This window comes from Urocitellus parryii, chromosome 2 (genome assembly GCF_045843805.1).
Source record: "Urocitellus parryii isolate mUroPar1 chromosome 2, mUroPar1.hap1, whole genome shotgun sequence".
Lineage (NCBI taxonomy): Eukaryota > Metazoa > Chordata > Mammalia > Rodentia > Sciuridae > Urocitellus > Urocitellus parryii.
In genome coordinates, this window is record NC_135532.1 from 172,976,241 (window position 1) to 172,996,277 (window position 20,037).

General features: G+C 37.9%; 1 protein-coding gene across 2 annotated transcripts in view; it reads right to left on the bottom strand.

Annotated features, from left to right (window-relative positions):
* The window catches only part of Lmln (leishmanolysin like peptidase), an 81,022-nt gene that overhangs the window by 20,847 nt on the left and 40,138 nt on the right, over positions 1 to 20,037 (bottom strand). The gene's annotated exons all lie outside the window — the stretch shown is intronic.

Consider the following 20,037-nt stretch of genomic DNA (forward strand, 5'->3'; position numbering starts at 1 on the left):
TAGCTTCCTGAGATTAAAATAGGTAAAATACCTACCATAGTCTTTGGTAAACTTGAAGCAGCACAGTATACTAGGAAAGCAAAGGTCTTAAGTCATCACAAAGGTTTGGATTCAAATACCAGGGCCAGCCACTTACTTAGTATTTAACTTTTCTGAGCTTCAACTACAAAGCACTTAGTGCCTAACACATACAAGTTACTCAATAAATGGAATTTCCACCGTCCCCACCATTTTATGAAGCAATTTTATAACATCCCACAATAAAGTTTCCAATGTATATGACCAGTAGTTCTTAGTCACTTTCTTGATACCATGAATCTCACTTCCTTTAAAACAAAATATTACCTTTTTACTTTAATAGAAATATCAGTCTTGGTTAAAGGAATAAAGAGGTTAAAAATTAGTAATTTTAAGTTCCAAAGTTAGAGCTCTTCAAGACTTATGACTTAACAAAATGCAGAGCAACAGTGTCTGGTAGAAGTGCCTGCAAATGTGGAAATGCTGTACATTTGCACTGCCTAATACAGGAGCCACCAACCACATATGGCTATCAACTATTTACAATGTGATTAGTCAACTGAATAATTCAATTTTAGATTTTATTTAACTATAATAATTTAAATATAAATTTCAGTAGCCATACATGGCTAAATGGTACCATACTGGAGAGTATAGCTTTATAGCCATTACTAATAGCAAATAAGCTGGACACAGGAGTTGGGTATTTATCAGACCAGTTGCTTCAGAACAGAAGAATAGGGCTGAGATGTAGCTCACTGGGAGGGTACTTGCCCAGCATGGGTAAGGCCCTCGGTTTCATCTCTAGCACCAAAAAATAAAAAGGAAGAATTTTGAGTGTGCACAGATTCAGGGATTCAGATGAATGTGGTTTTGCCCATCCTCAGTGGATCTCTTCTAACACTGGTTTCCCAACAATGTAGGAGAAGAGTCACAGATAATGAAGCCCAGAAGTTATGCACCAGACCCTGTGCTCCAAGAAGGGTCACTCTAGAACCTCTAAGGTAACTCAGGGACATAGTGAGACTGGGCCTGTGGTGCCAGAAGATGGCAAATAACTCTAGATTTCAATTATCCACAAGTGAAATATCTGAAATGCTTATGGCAGGGTCCATAAACTCAACTCTTGGATCATACCCACAACCTGCTTTTTTTGTGTGCGTGGTGCTGGGGATCAAACCAGGGTTTTATGCATACTAGGCAAGAGCTCTACTCTGAGTTATACTTCTTGCACACAACCTCTTTTTGTAAGATAAGGTGTTTTATTAGAACATGACCATACACATTTATTTTGTCTTTTGATGTACAAAAGTAAAGTTGAATAATTGTATAAAGACTCCAACAAACCAGGTGTGGTGGTGCACTCCTGTAATCCCAGCAGCTAGGGAGGCTGAGACAGAAGGATTGTGAGTTCAAAGCCAGCCTCAGCAAAAGCGAGGCGCTAAGCAACTCAGTGAGACCCTGTCTCTAAATAAAATATAAAATAGGGCTGCGGATGTGTCTTAGTGGTCGAATGCCTCTTAGTTCAATGTCTACTATGCTTCCCCCCCCTCCAAAAAAGAAAGAAAAGACTCTAATAATGATCAATGCCTAAAATATTTACTATCTAGTCTTTCACCAAGAAAACTGCTAATCACTTATGATTCATAGAATAGGAGAGAATACAGTGAACTCACAAAAACTGTGAAAGCAACCGTTTTTAAGAAAAGGGACGAAGAGGAACTATTCTATTTTTGGTCTTAGGTGATCCTATAATTGAGACTCAAAGGGGCACAATTAAGAGTTGTAGTTGTTGGGGCTTGGGATGTGGCTCAAGTGGTGGCGCGCTCGCCTGGCATGTGTGAGGCACTGGATTCGATCCTCAGCACCACATAAAAATAAGATAAAGGTGTATGCACCTAAAAATAAAAAAAAAATTTTTTTTAAAAAGTTGTAGTTGTTAACAGGAAGGAAAAAGTCTCTCTAAACTCTTGCAGCTGCAGTGTTAGCCACATACCTCCTTTAAAAAAAAAATTATTTTGAGACAGGGTCTCACTAAGTTGCACAGGCTAGTCTCGAACTTGCATTCCTCCTGCCTCAGCCTCCCAAATAGCTGCGATTATAGGTGTGTGCCACTGGCTACATACTTCCTTTAATACACCATAAACTGGTTTCTAATTTTTGATGCATACTGAAATCATCTGAGGTTCTCTTAAAACAAAATACAAAACAAAAACCACCAATGCCTGGTTATCACCACAAACATTCTGATTTAATTACTGTGGAATGCAACTGGGATATTGAGATTTTTTTGTTTTTTAATCTTTGTTCAGACAGATTTAATGTTTCCAACCATTTCTTTTCTTTTCTTTTTTTGGGGGTGGGTATTGAGATTTTCTTAAAGCTCTCTAGATGATTATTTTAATGTTCATTGAAATCTGGGAATCACTATATTGGCAGATCAAATTGTAGTGCTGGAGTTAACTAGCTGGCCCCAAAGTGGTTGGCAGGTGATTCCTGCTAGTGATTATTAGCAGCTCTTTTCACATTAGTGTTATAATTCAGACATTAGACCACTGAATAAAATTGCTCTGTGACTGAACCCAGGTAAGAAAATACGACAATGATACCTTATGACACAAAAAGTACTTGAGACTTAATGGGCAAAGCCAAGGTCTTGAAGTGAAAAGTTATAAGTCCCAGCTCTGTGTCTTATCTGATATATGATTATGGACAACGGATCCAACATGGCGGCGGGCGCAGAGAGATCAAGTCTCTGACCTCTCCAGCTGCGCGGGCATAGGGAGTCGTAAACTGTCTAAATGCTGTTTGCTCAGGATCACTAGGCAATGCAAAGCTGACGTTGATCTGGGGCCAACAGTTTGGGCCTCTCAGAACACACACCGAGCCCGGATCGGCTGCATTCAAGCTCCGGTTCGCCTGCTTCTCGTGACTCAGCACTAACGATCCCGCTGAAATAACTGGTCGGCTCTTCTAAACTTACAGAGGTAAAAGCCAACCGAGGCTTCATAGCTGGCAGTGGCCACAGGATTAAAACGGGGCTTGGGAGAGACAGTCAGGACCCACCCGTTGCATTGGTCACCCGGCAAAGGGAACGAACGGTCACCATTTGCATGGGATACCACCATGGCAGAGAACTGACGTCACGGGCAGAGGAGAGAACTTCATTGAAACCAGCGGGCGACATGTGTGTAATCCCAGCTCTCCCATGAGCACGATAGCCATACGGAGGGAATCAGGAGTGGTGCGGGACTCGAGGCGTGGAACTCCTGGCTACCGCTCCCACCAGTGCTGACAACTGAGGTCTCTTGCACCAGCTACCAGGAGCGTGGCTACCAGAGGGCAAGCAAATTCGCTGGGGGTTCTCAGCCCCAAGCTCTACAAACTTAGGGTCTGAGGGAGGCAAACAGGGAAAGTATGCCCAGGCGTTCATGAAAACAGGGCTCCCAGGAACAGCAGACCTGGCGTGTAGCCAGTATTGTGGTGAGTGTCACCGGTGAGTGGGGCCTGGCTTGAGGAAAAGTGGGGAAGTGACTAGACACAAGAGAAGGCCTTAGGCACTCAGGATTGGAGACCCGCCCAGTCTGGGAGGAGGAGCTGCTGCACAGTGATTGGTTCCCACCTATTGAGAGGAGAAGCTTGGCCCAGTGGGCACAGCTCCACCTACTGGAAGAGAAGTTAATCGAACTCTATGACTGCATTTATTATCATTATTATTTTTTTTAATTTGGGTTTTTTTTCTTTCATTTTCATTTTTTTGTTGCTCTTGTTCTTTAACTTTTTAAAAATGTTTTTAATTTAAAAAATTTTTTTTATTTTATTATTATTTTAAATTTAAATTTTAATTTTTTATTATCATTATTATTTTTTTTTAAATTTTTCTTTCTTTCTTTCTTTTCTATTTTTTTATTCTGTCTTTTTGTTTCTTTTCAATTTTCTTATTCCCCCTTCCTTGAATTCTACCTGCCTACTCTCATTTTCTTTAGTGACTTCTTCCCTTCCCTTCTAATATCTTTCCTCCCAAGCATCAAATAAATTTATAAGAGTAAACAGTAACTCAGCAGTCAAACAGAACAAGAAATAACATGAGCAGCATAAAAAAGCAAGGAAGAAAAGGAGTACAAACAATGAAGGACAGCCTAAATATTCAGGAGGACCTAGAGTCACCAGAAAAATGGTCATATAAAGAACTCAAGGAATACCTTAGACAGATGGAATGGAACCTTAAAGAGGATACGAGACAGCAAATCCAAACGGTGAAAGAACACATTGAAAATGAATTACATAAACAGATAAAAGTAGAAGTTAAGCATCTTTATCAGGAGATAGAGATTATAAAAAAAAATCAAACAATAATTCCAGAAATGAAGGAAACGATAAACCAAATTAAAAACTCAATTGAGAGTATCACTAACAGAGTGGAGCAAGTAGAAGCCAGAACATCAGATAATGAAGACAAAGTATATCATCTTGAAAAGAGTCTAGCCAACTCAGAAAGGCTGGTAAAAAATCATGAGAAAAACATCCAAGAGACATGGGATAACATAAATAAAACAAACTTACGAGTCATCAGGATAGAGAAGGTACAGAGATTCAAACCAAGGGAATGAGTAACCTGCTGAATGAAATAATTACAGAAAACTTTCCAGAAATAAAAAAGGAAACGGATATACAAATTGTAGATGCATACAGGACACCGAGCACACAAAATCACAGTAGACCAACGCCAAGACACATTGTTATGAAGATATCCAATATACAGAACAAAGAGAAAATATTAAAAGCTACAAGAGAAAGGAGGCAGATTACATTCAGGGGTAAACCAATAAGGTTAACAACAGATTTTTCATCGCAGACGCTGAAAGCGAGAAGATCCTGGAACAACGTATTTCAAACACTGAAAGACAATGGATGCCAACCAAGAATTCTGTATCCAGCAAAATTAAGCTTCAGGTACGACAACGAAATAAAAATCTTTCATGATAAACAAAAGCAAAAAGAATTTGCAGCCAGAAAACCAGCATTGCAAAGAGTCTTGAGCAAAACACTACACGAGGAAGAAATGAAAAACAATAACCAAAACCATCAGTGGGAAGTGCCTCGGTAAAGACAGAGGGCAGGGGGAAAGCTAATCCTGGAGAAACAAACTAAATTAAAAAAAAAAAAGACAAATAATCAAACATGGCTGGCAGTACAAACCATATATCAATAGTAAGTCTAAACGTTAATGGCTTAAACTATCCAATAAAGCGACATAGGCTGGTAACATGGATTAAAAAAACAAATCCAACAATATGTTCAATATGTTGCCTCCAGGAGACACATCTGATTGGAAAAGACATACACAGGCTAAAGGTGAAAGGTTGGGAAAAATCATACCATGCACACGGTCCTCGTAAGCAAGCAGGGGTGGCCATCCTCATATCGAATAAAATCGACTTCAAGACTAAGTTAATCAAAAGGGATAAGGAAGGACATTATATACTGTTAAAAGGAACCATTCACCAACAAGACATAACAATTATCAATATTTATGCACCAAATAATAGTGCTGCGACGTTCATAAAACAAATTCTCCTCAAGTTCAAGAATCAAATAGACCACAACACAATAATTATGGGTGACTTCAACACACCTCTCTCACCATTGGACAGATCCTCCAAACGAAAGTTGAATAAAGAAACTATAGAACTCAATATCACAATCAATAACCTAGACTTAACTGACATATATAGAATGTATCAACCATCATCAAATGGATATACTTTTTTCTCAGCAGCACATGGATCCTTCTCAAAAATAGACCATATATCATGCCATAGGGCAACCCTCAGTAAATATAAAGGGTTGGAGATAATACCATGCATTTTATCTGATCATAATGGAATGAAACTGGAAATCAATTATAAAAGAAGGAAGGAAAAATCCTACATCACATGGAAAATGAACAATATGTTACTGAATGATCAATGGGTTACAGAAGACATAAAGGAGGAAATCAGAAAATTCTTAGAGATAAATGAAAATACAGACACAACATATAGGAATCTATGGGACACAATGAAAGCAGTTTTAAGAGGGAAATTCATCGCCTGGAGGTCATTCCTCAAAAAAAGGAAAAACCAACAAATAAATGAGCTCACACTCCATCTCAAAGCCCTAGAAAAGGAAGAGCAAAACAACAGCAAATGTAGCAGAAGGCAAGAAATTATTAAAATCAGAGCGGAAGTCAACGAAATTGAAACAAAAGAAACTATTGAAAAAATTAACAAAACTAAAAGTTGGTTCTTCAAAAAAATAAATAAGATCGACAGACCCTTAGCCATGCTAATGAAGAGAAGAAGAGAGAGAACTCAAATTACTAACATACGGGATGAAAAAGGCAATATCACAACAGATGCTACAGAAATACAGAAGACAATTAGAAATTATTTTGAAAACCTATATTTCAATAAAATAGAAGACAGTGAAGACATCGATAAATTTCTTAAGTCATATGATTTGCCCAGACTGAGTCAGGAGGATACACACAATTTAAACAGACCAATTTCAATGGATGAAATAGAAGAAGCAATCAAAAGACTACCAACCAAGAAAAGCCCAGGACCAGATGGGTATGCAGCGGAGTATTACAAAACCTTTAAAGAAGAATTAATACCAATACTTTTCAAGTTATTTCAGGAAATAGAAAAAGAGGGAGCTCTGCCAAATTCATTCTATGAGGCCAACATCACCCTGATTCCGAAACCAGACAAAGACACCTCAAAGAAAGAAAACTACAGACCAATATCTCTGATGAACCTAGATGCAAAAATCCTCAATAAAATTCTGGCGAATCAGATACAAAGGAACATCAAAAAAATTGTGCACCATGATCAAGTAGGATTCAGCCCTGGGATGCAAGGCTGGTTCAATATACGGAAATCAATAAATGTTATTTACCACATCAATAGACTTACAGATAAGAACCATATGATCATCTCGATAGATGCAGAAAAAGCATTCGACAAAGTACAGCATCTCTCTATGTTCAAAACATTAGAAAAACTAGGGATAACAGGAACTTTCCTCGACATTGTAAAAGCTATCTATGATAAGCCTCAGGCTAGCATCATTCTGAATGGAGAAAAATTGAAGGCATTCCCTCTAAAATCTAGAACAAGACAGGGATGCCCTCTATCACCACTTCTATTCAATATAGTTCTCGAAACACTGGCCAGAGCAATTAGACAGATGAAAGAAATTAAAGGCATGAAAATAAGAAAAGAAGAACTTAAATTATCACTATTTGCGGATGACATGATTCTATACCTAGAAGACCCAAAAGGGTCTACAAAAAAACTACTAGAACTAATAAATGAATTCAGCAAAGTGGCAGGATATAAAATCAACACGCATAAATCAAAGGCATTTCTGTATATCAGTGACAAAACTTTTGAAACGGAAATGAGGAAAAACACTCCATTCATAATATCCTCAAAAAAAAAAAATACTTGGGAATCAACCTAACAAAAGACATGAAAGAGTGTACTACAGGGATACTGCCACATCGATGTTCATAGCAGCACAATTCACAATTGCTAGACTGTGGAACCAACCCAGATGCCCTTCAATAGATGAATGGATAAAAAAATGTTGCATTTATACACCATGGAGTATTACGCAGCACTAAAAAATGACAAAATCATGGAATTTGCAGGGAAATGGATGGCACTAGAGCAGATTATGCTTAGTGAAGCTAGCCAATCCCTAAAAAACAAATACCAAATGTCTTCTTTGATATAATGAGAGCAACTAAGAACAGAGCAGGGAGGAAGAGCAGGAAGAAAAGATTAACATTAAACAGAGACATGAGGTGGGAGGGAAAGGGAGAGAAAAGGGAAATTGCATGGAAATGGAGGGAGACCCTCATTGTTATACAAAATTACATATAAGAGGTTGTGAGGGGAATGGGAAAATAAACAAGGAGAGAAATGAATTACAGTAGATGGGGTAGAGAGAGAAGATGGGAGGGGAGGGGAGGGAGGATAGTAGAGGATAGGAAAGGTAGCAGAATACAACAGTTACTAATAGGGCATTATGTAAAAATGTAGATGTGTAACCGATGTGATTCTGCAATCTGTATTTGGGGTAAAAATGGGAGTTCATAACCCACTTGAATCTAATGTATGAAATATGATATGTCAAGAGCTTTGTAATGTTTTGAACAACCCAATAAAAAAAGAAAAAAAATGATTATGGACAAGCCACTTGTCTTGACCTTTTTATTTTAGCAGTAAAATGCAGACAATTGTTCTTATTTTGTAGTGTTTCTTTCAGAAATGATGAGATTGTATTCTATTTGAAAGTTCTATAGATCATAAAATGCCAAATACATCAAATAAGTCATAATCATTGTTATAGTTCTAAAGTAATGGTGCCTAAATGCAAGTCCACAGTCACTAAGGGAATTTTTTAAAAATATAAATATAAAATGTTGAGTCCCATTTCTACTTCCTGGAAAATGGAATAAATATGTTTTCCCTTCTTCCAAGTACAACTAAAAGTCCTGGATATTAGAAAACAGATGCAAGAAGACTCTGAAAGGTAGAGAGAAGGCACAATATCTTTTCAGATTTAAAGACTGAAACAGTGCTGAGGTCTTTCAATGATTGCTAGAATAAGTAGCAGAAAATCAGTAAGGGCATAGGACTTAATAACACCATCAACTACTGGTGTGGTGGCACACGCTTGAAATCCCAGCAGCTTGGGACACTGAGGCAGGAGGATTGCAAGTTCAAAGCCAGCTGCAGTAATTTAGTGAGGCTCTCAGCACCTTGGTGAGACCCTGTCTCAAAATAAAAAATAAAAAGGGATGGGAATGTGGCTCAGTAGTTAAGTACCCCTAGGTTCAATACCTGGTACCAAAAAACAAACAAAATGGTATTAACTAACAGGACATGATACACAACATTTATACAATACCCACAACAGCAGAATATACATTTCTTTTTCCAAGTGTTCAGGGAACATATACCAACAGAAACCTTATCTTGGGCTATAAAACAAATCTCAACAAATATAAAAGAACTTAAATCATATGGAGTATATCCTTTAACTATAATGGGATCAAACTGGAATTCAACAACAAAAGAATAACAAGAAAATTTTCAAATACTTAAAATCTAAACAACATGGGTCAATGAGAACATTTCAAAGGAAATTTTTAAAAAATACATTGAACGGAATGAAAATAAAAGTAAAACATACTGAAATTTCCTGGCACAAAGCTAAAGAATTGCTGGGAGGGAAATTTATAGCACTAAATACATACATTAGGAAATGTCTCTAATTAATAATCAAATCTCAAGAGTCTAAAGAAAAACCAATGCAGCTCAGCGTAGAGCACTTGCCCAGCATGACCAAGGCCCTGAGTTCAACCCCCAGCACTACCAAACAAAAACAAAAAACAAGCAGAAGGAAATATATAACAAACAATAGAAATCCACAAATATGAAAACAGAAGAATAGAAGATATCAATGAAACAAAAGGCTGGTTTCTAAAGATCAATAAAATTGAGAAATCTCTACAAAGAAACAGAGAGAGGAAAATTACCAATATTAGGTTTGAAATTGTATATCACCACAGCCCTTATAGACAAATAGTAGAATATTACAAACAACTCTACACACATATATTTGATGACTTAGACAAAAACAGATCAACTCAAAAAACACAAATTGCTATAGTTCATTCAATGTGAAACAGTTGTGAAAAAGTTTAATTTATACTAATTCACAATTTTAAAACTCCCCAAAGAGAAATCCCCAGGTTCAGATAGTTTCACTGGAGAAGTTTACCAAGCATTTAAAGAAGAATTAACACGAATTTTAAATAATCTCTTTCAGAAAATAGAAGAGAAGGGAACACTACATTTTATGAAGCTAGTATTATCCTGAAACAAAAATGAGGCAAAGACTGTACAAAAAAAAAAAAAATTACTCTTCAGAGTAAGGGAAATTATCAAGGAGTAAGAAAGGCATTACAAGATGATAAAAGGGTCACTATTCCAAGAAAACATAAAAATCACAAATGTGTATGTGCCTAACAAAACAGTGTCAAAATATGTGAGGCAAAACCTGAAAGACATGCAAGATGATACAGATGAACCCACTATGATAGCTGGAGACTTCAATACCTTGGTATCAGAAATAGATTCAGAGAACAGAAAATCAGGATGCAGTTGACCTTAACAGCATCACTGATTAACTGGATATAACTGAAATATACATACTATTTCATCCAACAACAGCAGATTACATATTCTTAACAAGATTACACAGAACATTAACCACAACTAGAGCATATTCTTGACAACAAAATATAAATCAACAAAATTTAAAAGAAATTATACAATGTCTTTTCTTTTCAGAGGATAATGGAATTACACTGGAAACTAGATAAAGATAGCTTGAAAATCCCCTAGTTCTTGGAGATTATAGACAAATGACTTCTAAATAACAAGTAGGTTAAAGAAGAAATCTCAAGAGAAACTTAAAAACACTTTCAACAAAATGAAAATAAAGAATGGGATAAATAAATACTTCATTCTATAGTAGAATTTATTTCTGCATAGTATTATGTAAATTATACTTTAAAATCAAGCCAATATTTAAGTGTGACAAAAAAATAATCCATTATTTGCTTATTTAATGATAACACATCATCTTTGAATAATGTAAAACCTAACTGACATATTACAATTGTTCTGAGGGCCATATATATTAGTTGAAAAAGAAATAACTGGTAAAAACCTGAGAAAACATTGAGTCAACATTCTTTATGAAGACAGACATAAAAATCCATAACAAAAAACTGGCACATGGAATTAAATGATATAGAAATCATTATATACTATGATCAAAATGGGTTTATTCCAGAGATATAAGTTTAATATTAAAAAAATCAATCAATGTAATCCACCATATTAATAGGTTAAAAACAATCAACAAAAGCACAATTATATCAACTAATGCAGGAAAAGCACTATGACAAAATTCATCACCCATTCATGATTAAAAACTCTCAGAAATGATTGGATGGGACAGAAGGCGTGGCGCCTCAGAGAAGCCATTAATTAGCAAGCAGGGAGGTTAGGGGCTGCCATTAGGTGGAATCCCGCCAGCCAAGCCCACACGGACCCTTGGGCCGAGTACGGGATTTCAGAAGGGGAAGGAAGCAGTACAGTCCCGTCCCATCCCCCACAGCGGACACTCCATCCAGGCAGTCAGCGGCCACCATCCGGGAAAGCTGAAGGATACACCACCACTCTCCTTCAGATTGCAACACCAAAACAGCGGACACTCCATCCAGGCAGTCAGCAGCCACCATCTGGGAAAGCTGAAGGATACACCACCACTCTCCGACAGATTGCAACATCAAAACAGGTTTGTGGGGGCTCACGCCAGGGGTACATTGGCAGCCCTTAGTGCTGAGTTCCTGCTTTGAGATAGAGGAGAGAAGCAGTCCAGCCTGGTTCCAGACACCGGTCGGACCTCAGTGGAGGACAGCAGCTGCCATTTCGGAGAGATGATGTAATCATCCCCATGTTCTACTGATCTCAGCTCATTCAGCTACGGAACAGGTGGTTTCAGGCTGGTAGTTGCCTGTGTCTAGCAGACAGATTTCTTGCTCAGGCTCTGGACTGGGGACCTTGTGGAGAATATTTCTAGAGGCTCGTGCCGGGCAAGGCGTGCGCCGGGCACTGAGCAGCTGGATTCTGGTTCCCGGGGCTAACCTGGCCCAGGTCTGAGGAAACTGCAGAGACTACCGGTGGAGGCCAGCTCCAAGTGGAGCGTGCGCTGAGCTTGGGGCGACTGGGTTCTGACTCCCGGAACAGTTTTGGCCTGGGGCTGGGGAACCCGTGGGGGTCGCTCGCTGGAGCCAGCTCCCAGCTGAGAGTGTATCGGGATCGGAGAGGTGGGGTTCCGGCTACCTAAGCTGCTTTGGCCCAAGGCTAGGGAACCGGCGGTGACTGCTTCTCAATCAGGGTCCTGCTGGGTGCTGTGGGGGCAGAGTGGAACTTCCACCTGCGCCCAGAGCAGGCCAAGTGACCCGCCGGCGTGGTATCATGACACCCCAAACGCAGCTGGAGCTCAAGAGAGCAGCCGCCCACGCCTAGAATAGGACCAGCGACCCCGAGGCGCGGTAGTCAAGTTACCTCATTTGGAGTAGGGGCTGTGCGGAGCTGCTATCTGAGCAAACAGGGCAGGCAGACCTGCCGCCCACTGGCAAGTCAGGCCAGGTAGCTTGCCAGCGTGGGGGACACGTAACACCGAGGCAGTCGCGTCACACTGGTTGGAGTGGGGGTGGAGCAGGGTCGCTGCCTGAGTCCAGAGGGGGCTCAGCGGCCTGTTGGAGAGGTAGTCAGGTACCCCCATTGGGAGTGGGGGCTGTGCAGAACTGCGACCCACCGGCCTAGAGGTCTGCCTGTGTGGTAGACACGTCACACCAATTGGAGTGGGGACCCAGCAGAGCCGCAACCCACATCCAGATCAGGACCTACGACCCCAGGGCGTGGTAGTTACGTTACCACAATTGGAGTGGGGGCAGAGCAGAGCCGCCTCCCGTGCCCGCAGGGGGGGGAGACCTGCGACCGATCAGCGTGGTAGACAGACCACCATAATTAGAGGAGGAGCACAGCCACTACCCGCCCTGCAAGGGAGACTTTCCAACTATACAAGAGCAACATAAATAAATAGGGGGTAAATTTCAAAAACACAACAGTTGCACCAAGCAGAAAGAAACGCGAGCAGTATGAAAAGACAAGGAAAGAAAGGACCACAAGCAATGCAGGTCAACTCAACTTTAGAAGAGGTAATAGCTGCAACAGATGGAATATCAGATAAAGAGTTCAGGATATATATGCTTCAGATGATCTGGAGTCTCAAGGAAGACATGAGACAGCAAAATCAGACAATGAAAGATCACATTGACAAACAAATCCAGGAAGTAAAAGATCAATTTCACAGGGAGATAGAGGTAATAAAAAATAAACAAATAGAAATTCTAGAAATGCAGGAAACAATAAACCAACTTAAAAACTCAATTGAGAATACTACCAGCAGAGTAGATCACTTAGAAGAGAGAACATCAGACAATGAAGACAAAGTATTTCAACTGGAAAAGAACATAGACAGCTCAGCAAGTCTGCTAAGAAACAATGAGCAGAACATCCAAGAATTATGGGACAATATCAAAAGACCAAATTTAAGAGTCATTGGGATACAGGAAGGCACAGAGCTCCATTCCAAAGGAATAAACAGTCTATTCAGTGAAATAATACGAGAAAACTTCCCAGAATTGAAGAAAGACAGAATCCCAAATCCTAGAAGCCTACAGGACGCCGAATGTTCAAAATCATAAGAGATCCACACCTAGACACATTATAATGAAGATGTCCAACATACAGAATAAGGAGAGAATTTTAAAAGCTGCAAGAGAAAGAAAGCAGATTACATTTAGGGGTAAACCAATCAGGATAACAGCTGATGTCTCAACACAGACTCTGAAAGCTAGAAGATCCTGGAATAACATATTTCAAACACTGAAAGACAATGGGCTCCAACCAAGAATCGTGTATCCGGCAAAATTAAGCTTCAGGTTAGAAGATGAAATTAAAACCTTCCACGATAAACAAAAGTTAAAAGAATTCGCAGCTAGAAAACCATCTCTTCAAAAAATCCTTGGCAAAACATTACAGGAAGAGGAAATGGAAAATAACATTGAAAACCAACAATGGGAGGTAGGACAGTAAAGGGGGGAAAGTAGTCAAAGAGGATAACAAATCAGGTTTAGTAACATCAACAAACAAATATGGATAGAAGAACAAACCATATCTCAATAATAACCCTAAATGTTAATGGCTTAAACTCACCAATTAAGAGACACAGGCTAGTAGAATGGATCACAAAACAAGATCCAACAATATGCTGTCTACAGGAGACGCATTTGATAGGAAAAGATATACATTGACTTAAGGTGAAAGGTTGGGAAAAATCATATCACTCATATGGACCACGGAAACAAGCAGGAGTGTCCATACTCATATCTAATAAAATAGATTTCAAGCCAAAGCTAATCAAAAGGGATAAAGAAGGACACTTCATACTGCTCAAGGGAACCATACACCAACAAGACATAACAATCATAAATATATATGCCCCAAATAATGGTGCAGCCGTGTTCATCAAGCAAACTCTTCTCAAGTTCAAGAGTCTAATAGACCACCATACAATAATCATGGGAGACTTCAACACACCTCTCTCACCACTGGACAGATCTTCCAAACAAAAGTTAAATAAGGAAACTATAGAACTCAATAACACAATTAACAACCTAGACTTAATTGACATATATAGACTATACCACCCAACATCAAGTAGCTACACTTTTTTCTCAGCAGCACATGGAACCTTCTCAAAAATAGACCATATACTATGTCACAGGGCAACTCTTAGACAATACAAAGGGGTAGAGATAATACCATGCATCTTATCTGATCATAATGGAATGAAACTGAAAATCAATGATAAAAGAAGAAAGGAAAAATCAAGCATCACCTGGAGAATGAACAATAGGTTGCTGAGTGATCAATGGGTTTTAGAAGACATCAAGGAGGAAATTAAAAACTTCCTAGAGTTAAATGAAAACACAGACACAACATATCGGAATCTATGGGACACATTGAAAGCAGTTCTAAGAGGAAAATTCATTGCTTGGAGTTCATTCCTCAAAACAAGAAAAAACCAACAAATAAATGATCTCATACTTCATCTCAAAATCCTAGAAAAAGAAGAGCAAAACAACAGCAAAAGAAGTAGAAGGCAAGAAATAATTAAAATCAGAGCTGAAATTAATGAAATTGAAACAAAAGAAACAATTGAAAAAATTGACAAAACTAAAAGCTGGTTCTTTGAAAAAATAAATAAAATTGACAGACCCTTAGACATGCTAACGAAGAGAAGAAGAGAGAGAACCCAAATTACTAGCATACGGGATGAAAAAGGCAATATCACAACAGACACTTCAGAAATACAGAAGATAATCAGAAATTACTTTGAATCCTTATACTCCAATAAAATAGAAGATAGTGAAGGCATAGATAAATTCCTTGAGTCTTATGATCTGCCCAGATTGAGCCAGGAGGATATAGACAACCTAACAATAGAGGAAATAGAAGAAACCATCAAAAGACTACCAACTAAGAAAAGCCCAGGACCGGATGGGTATACAGCAGAGTTTTACAAAACCTTTAAAGAGGAACTAACACCAATACTTTTCAAGCTATTTCAGGAAATAGAAAAAGAGGGAGAACTTCCAAATTCATTCTATGAGGCCAACATCACCCTGATTCCGAAACCAGACAAAGACACTTCAAAGAAAGAAAACTACAGACCAATATCTCTAATGAACATTGACGCAAAAATCCTCAATAAAATTCTGGTGAATCAGATTCAAATACATATCAAAAAAATTATACACCATGATCAAGTAGGATTCATCCCTGGGATGCAAGGCTGGTTCAATATACGGAAATCAATAAATGTTATTCACCACATCAATAGACTTAAAAATAAGAACCATATGATCATCTCAATAGATGCAGAAAAAGCATTCGACAAAGTACAGCATCCCTTTATGTTCAAAACGCTAGAAAAATTAGGGATAACAGGATCATACCTCAACATTGTAAAAGCAATCTATGATAAGCCACAGGCCAGCATCATTCTGAATGGAGAAAAATTGAAGGCATTCCCTCTAAGATCTGGTACAAGACAGGGATGCCCTCTCTCACCACTTCTGTTCAACATAGTCCTCGAAACACTGGCCAGAGCAATTAGACAGACGAAAGAAATTAAAGGCATAAAAATAGGAAAAGAAGAACTTAAATTATCACTATTTGCAGATGATATGATTCTATACCTAGCAGACCCAAAAGGGTCTACAAAGAAGCTATTAGAACTAATAAATGAATTCAGCAAAGTGGCAGGATATAAGATCAACACGCATAAATCAAAGGCATTCCTGTATATCAGCGACAAATCCTCTGAAACGGAAATGAGGACAACTACTCCATTCACAATATCCCCCCAAAAAATAAAATACTTGGGAATCAACCTAACAAAAGAGGTGAAAGATTTATACAATGAAAATTACAGAAACCTAAAGAAAGATATAGAAGAAGACCTTAGAAGATGGAAAAATATACCCTGCTCATGGATAGGCAGAACCAACATCATCAAGATGGCGATATTACCAAAAGTTCTCTATAAGTTTAATGCAATGCCAATCAAAATCCCAGCAGCATTTCTTGTAGAAATAGATAAAAGAATCATGAAATTCATATGGAATAATAAAAGACCCAGAATAGCAAAAACAATGCTAAGCAGGAAGTGTGAATCAGGCGGTATAGCGATACCAGACTTCAAACTATACTACAGAGCAATAGTAACTAAAACAGCATGGTACTGGTACCAAAACAGGCGGGTGGACCAATGGTACAGAATAGAGGACACAGTAACCAACCCACAAAACTACAACTATCTTATATTTGATAAAGGGGCTAAAAGCATGCAATGGAGGAAGGATAGCATCTTCAACAAATGGTGCTGGGAAAACTGGAAATCCATTTGCATCAAAATGAATCTGAATCCCTATCTCTCGCCATGCACAAAAGTTAACTCAAAATGGATCAAGGAGCTTGATATTAAATCAGAGACACGGCATCTGATAGAAGAAAAAGTAGGTTATGATCTACATACTGTGGGATCGGGCTCCAAATTCCTCAATAGGACACCCATAGCGCAAAAGTTAACAACTAGAATCAACAAATGGGACTTACTCAAACTAAAAAGTTTTTTCTCAGCAAAAGAAACAATAAGAGAGATAAACAGGGAGCCTACATCCTGGGAACAAATCTTTACTCCACACACTTCAGATAGAGCCCTAATAACCAGAATATACAAAGAACTCAAAAAATTAGACAATAAGATAACAAATAACCCAATCAACAAATGGGCCAAGGACCTGAACAGACACTTCTCAGAGGAGGACATACAATCAATCAATAAGTACATGAAAACATGCTCACCATCGCTAGCAGTCAGAGAAATGCAAATCAAAACCACCCTAAGATACCATCTCACCCCAGTAAGATTGGCAGCCATTAGAAAGTCAAATAATAATAAGTGCTGGAGAGGATGCGGGGAAAAGGGCACTCTTGTTCATTGCTGGTGGGACTGCAAATTGGTGCAGCCAATTTGGAAAGCAGTATGGAGATTTCTTGGAAAGCTGGGAATGGAACCACCATTTGACCCAGCTATTCCCCTTCTCGGTCTATTCCCTAAAGACCTAATGAGAGCATGCTACAGGGACACTGCTACATCGATGTTCATAGCAGCACAATTCACGATAGCAAGATTGTGGAATCAGCCTAGATGCCCTTCAATAGATGAATGGATAAAAAAAATGTGGCATTTATACACAATGGAGTATTACTCTGCATTAAAAAATGACAAAATCATAGAATTTGGAGGGAAATGGATGGCATTAGAGCAGATTATGCTAAGTGAAGCTAGTCAATCTTTAAAAAATAAATACCAAATGACCCCTTTGATATAAGGGGAGTAAACAAGGACAGGGTAGGGACGAAAGTTTGAGAAGAAGATTTACATTAAACAGGGATGAGAGATGGGAGGGAAAGGGAGTGAGAAGGGAAACCGCATGGAAATGGAAGGCGATCCTCAGGGTTATACAAAATGACATATAAGAGGAAAGGAGGGGTAAGACAATACAAATCGAAGAAATGATTTACAGTAGAAGGGGTAGAGAGAGAAAAGGGGAGGGGAGGGGAAGAGAGGGGGGATAGTAGAGAATAGGACAGACAGCAGAATACATCAGACACTAGAAAGGCAATTTGTCAATCAATGGAAGGGTAACTGATGTGATACAGCAATCTGTATACGGGGTAAAATTGGGAGTTCATAACCCACTTGAATCAAACTGTGAAATATGATGTATTAAGAACTATGTAATGTTTTGAATGACCAACAATAAAAAAATAAATAAATAAATAAATAAATAAAAAAGAAATGATTGGATGGACATCATTACCCTAGGTACATGTATAATTGCATGAATGGTGTGACCCTACTTCATGAACAACCAGAGAAGTGAAAAATTCTGCTCCATTTGTGTACAATGAATCGAAGAGTTTTCTACTGCCACATATAACTGATTTGAACTAATAAATAAATTTTAAAAAAATTCCCTGACAAGAGAATAAAAAGGCAGGAAACTAGGAGAAAGAGGGCTTAGGTTATGGTTCACTGGTAGAGTGCTTGCCTAGCACATGTGAAGCTCTGGGTTTGATCCTCTGCACCACATAAAAAGATAAATAAATAAAATAAAAGGTATTGTGTCTATCTACAACTATTAAAAAAATTTTAAAAAACCAAAATATTTGCAAACCACATATATGACAAACACTAGCATCTCGATTATACAAAGAATTCTCAAAACTTAACAGTAAAAAAAAAAAATCCAATTGGAGAAATGGCTTAAGAATGAAAAGACAATTCACTAAAGAAGATATACAGAGAGAAAATAAGCACATGAAAAGATGTTCAACATCATTAGCCATTAGAAAAATACAAATTAAAATCACTGTAAAATATCATTATGTTCCTATGAGAATAACTAAAATAAAAAACAGTGACAACACCAAATGCTGACAAAGATGTAGAAAAACTATATCTTATATTTTGCTGGCAGAAATGTAAAATGATATAGCAATTTTGGAAAAGAGTTTGATAGTTTCTTGGAAAAAGTAAACCTGCAACCACCATATGGACCAGCAATTGTAATCCTAGGCATTTATTTTTATTAATTTAATTTTATTTTTTTGCAGTGCTGGGGATTGAATTCAGGGCCTCATGCATGCAAGGCAAGTGCTTTACCACTGAGCTACATCCCCACCCCCTAGGCATTTACTTTGAAGAAATGAAGATTTGTGTTCATAAGAAAACCTGTATACAAATGTGACTTTATTCATAACAGCCCCAAACTGGAAACAACCCAGATGTCCTTCAAAATGTGAGTGTTTAAACAAATTGTGGAAGAGCCATAATGTGGAATATCACTCAGCAATAAAAATATCAAACTATTGACATATACAAAACAACCTGGATCAATTTCTAGAAAATGCCAAAAGTTTGCACATAGTACTTATCACATTTAAAAATTTATACAACATTCTAATATAACATTCTAATATAACATTTTGAAATGATAAAATTATAGAAATGAAGAATAGGTAGTGGTTTCTAGGAGTTATGAAGTTAGGAGGGAAATGGCAACATGAGGCGTCCTTATTATAGAAATATTCTGAATCTATACCAATGTCAATATCCTAGTTGTGATATTTTACAATGATTTTGCAAGATTAGAAAAAATGGATGAAGAATACATGTAATTTTTATATTTGCTTAAATTTATATATATTTAATTTTGAATTTTGAGATCATTGTTGTAAAAAACATAGAGATCCTATGTACTCTTTAAGTATGTGTGTCTGTGTGTGTTGTGTATATCTATCCCAAACTTGGATACTTTGTAACTTTAAAAATCTTGATGTGATTATGATATGTATCCAGATGAAAAACCCTCTTTCAAAAGTATATTTTTCTTTCCTGCAATGATGGGAATGGAATCTAGAGTCTTGTATATGCTAGGTAAGTGCTCTACCCATGAGCTATCGCCCCAGCCTGATTTTTTTTTAAATATTTTTTAGTTTTAGGTGAACACAATATCTTTATTTTATTTTTATATGGTGCTGAGAATCGAACCCAGTGCCTCATGCATGCTAGGCGAGCTTGCTACCACTTGAGCCACATCCTCAGCCCCTGTTTGTTTTTTTTAATTTGCTCTTTTTAATTATACATAACAGTAGAATGTATTTTGACATATCATGCATACAT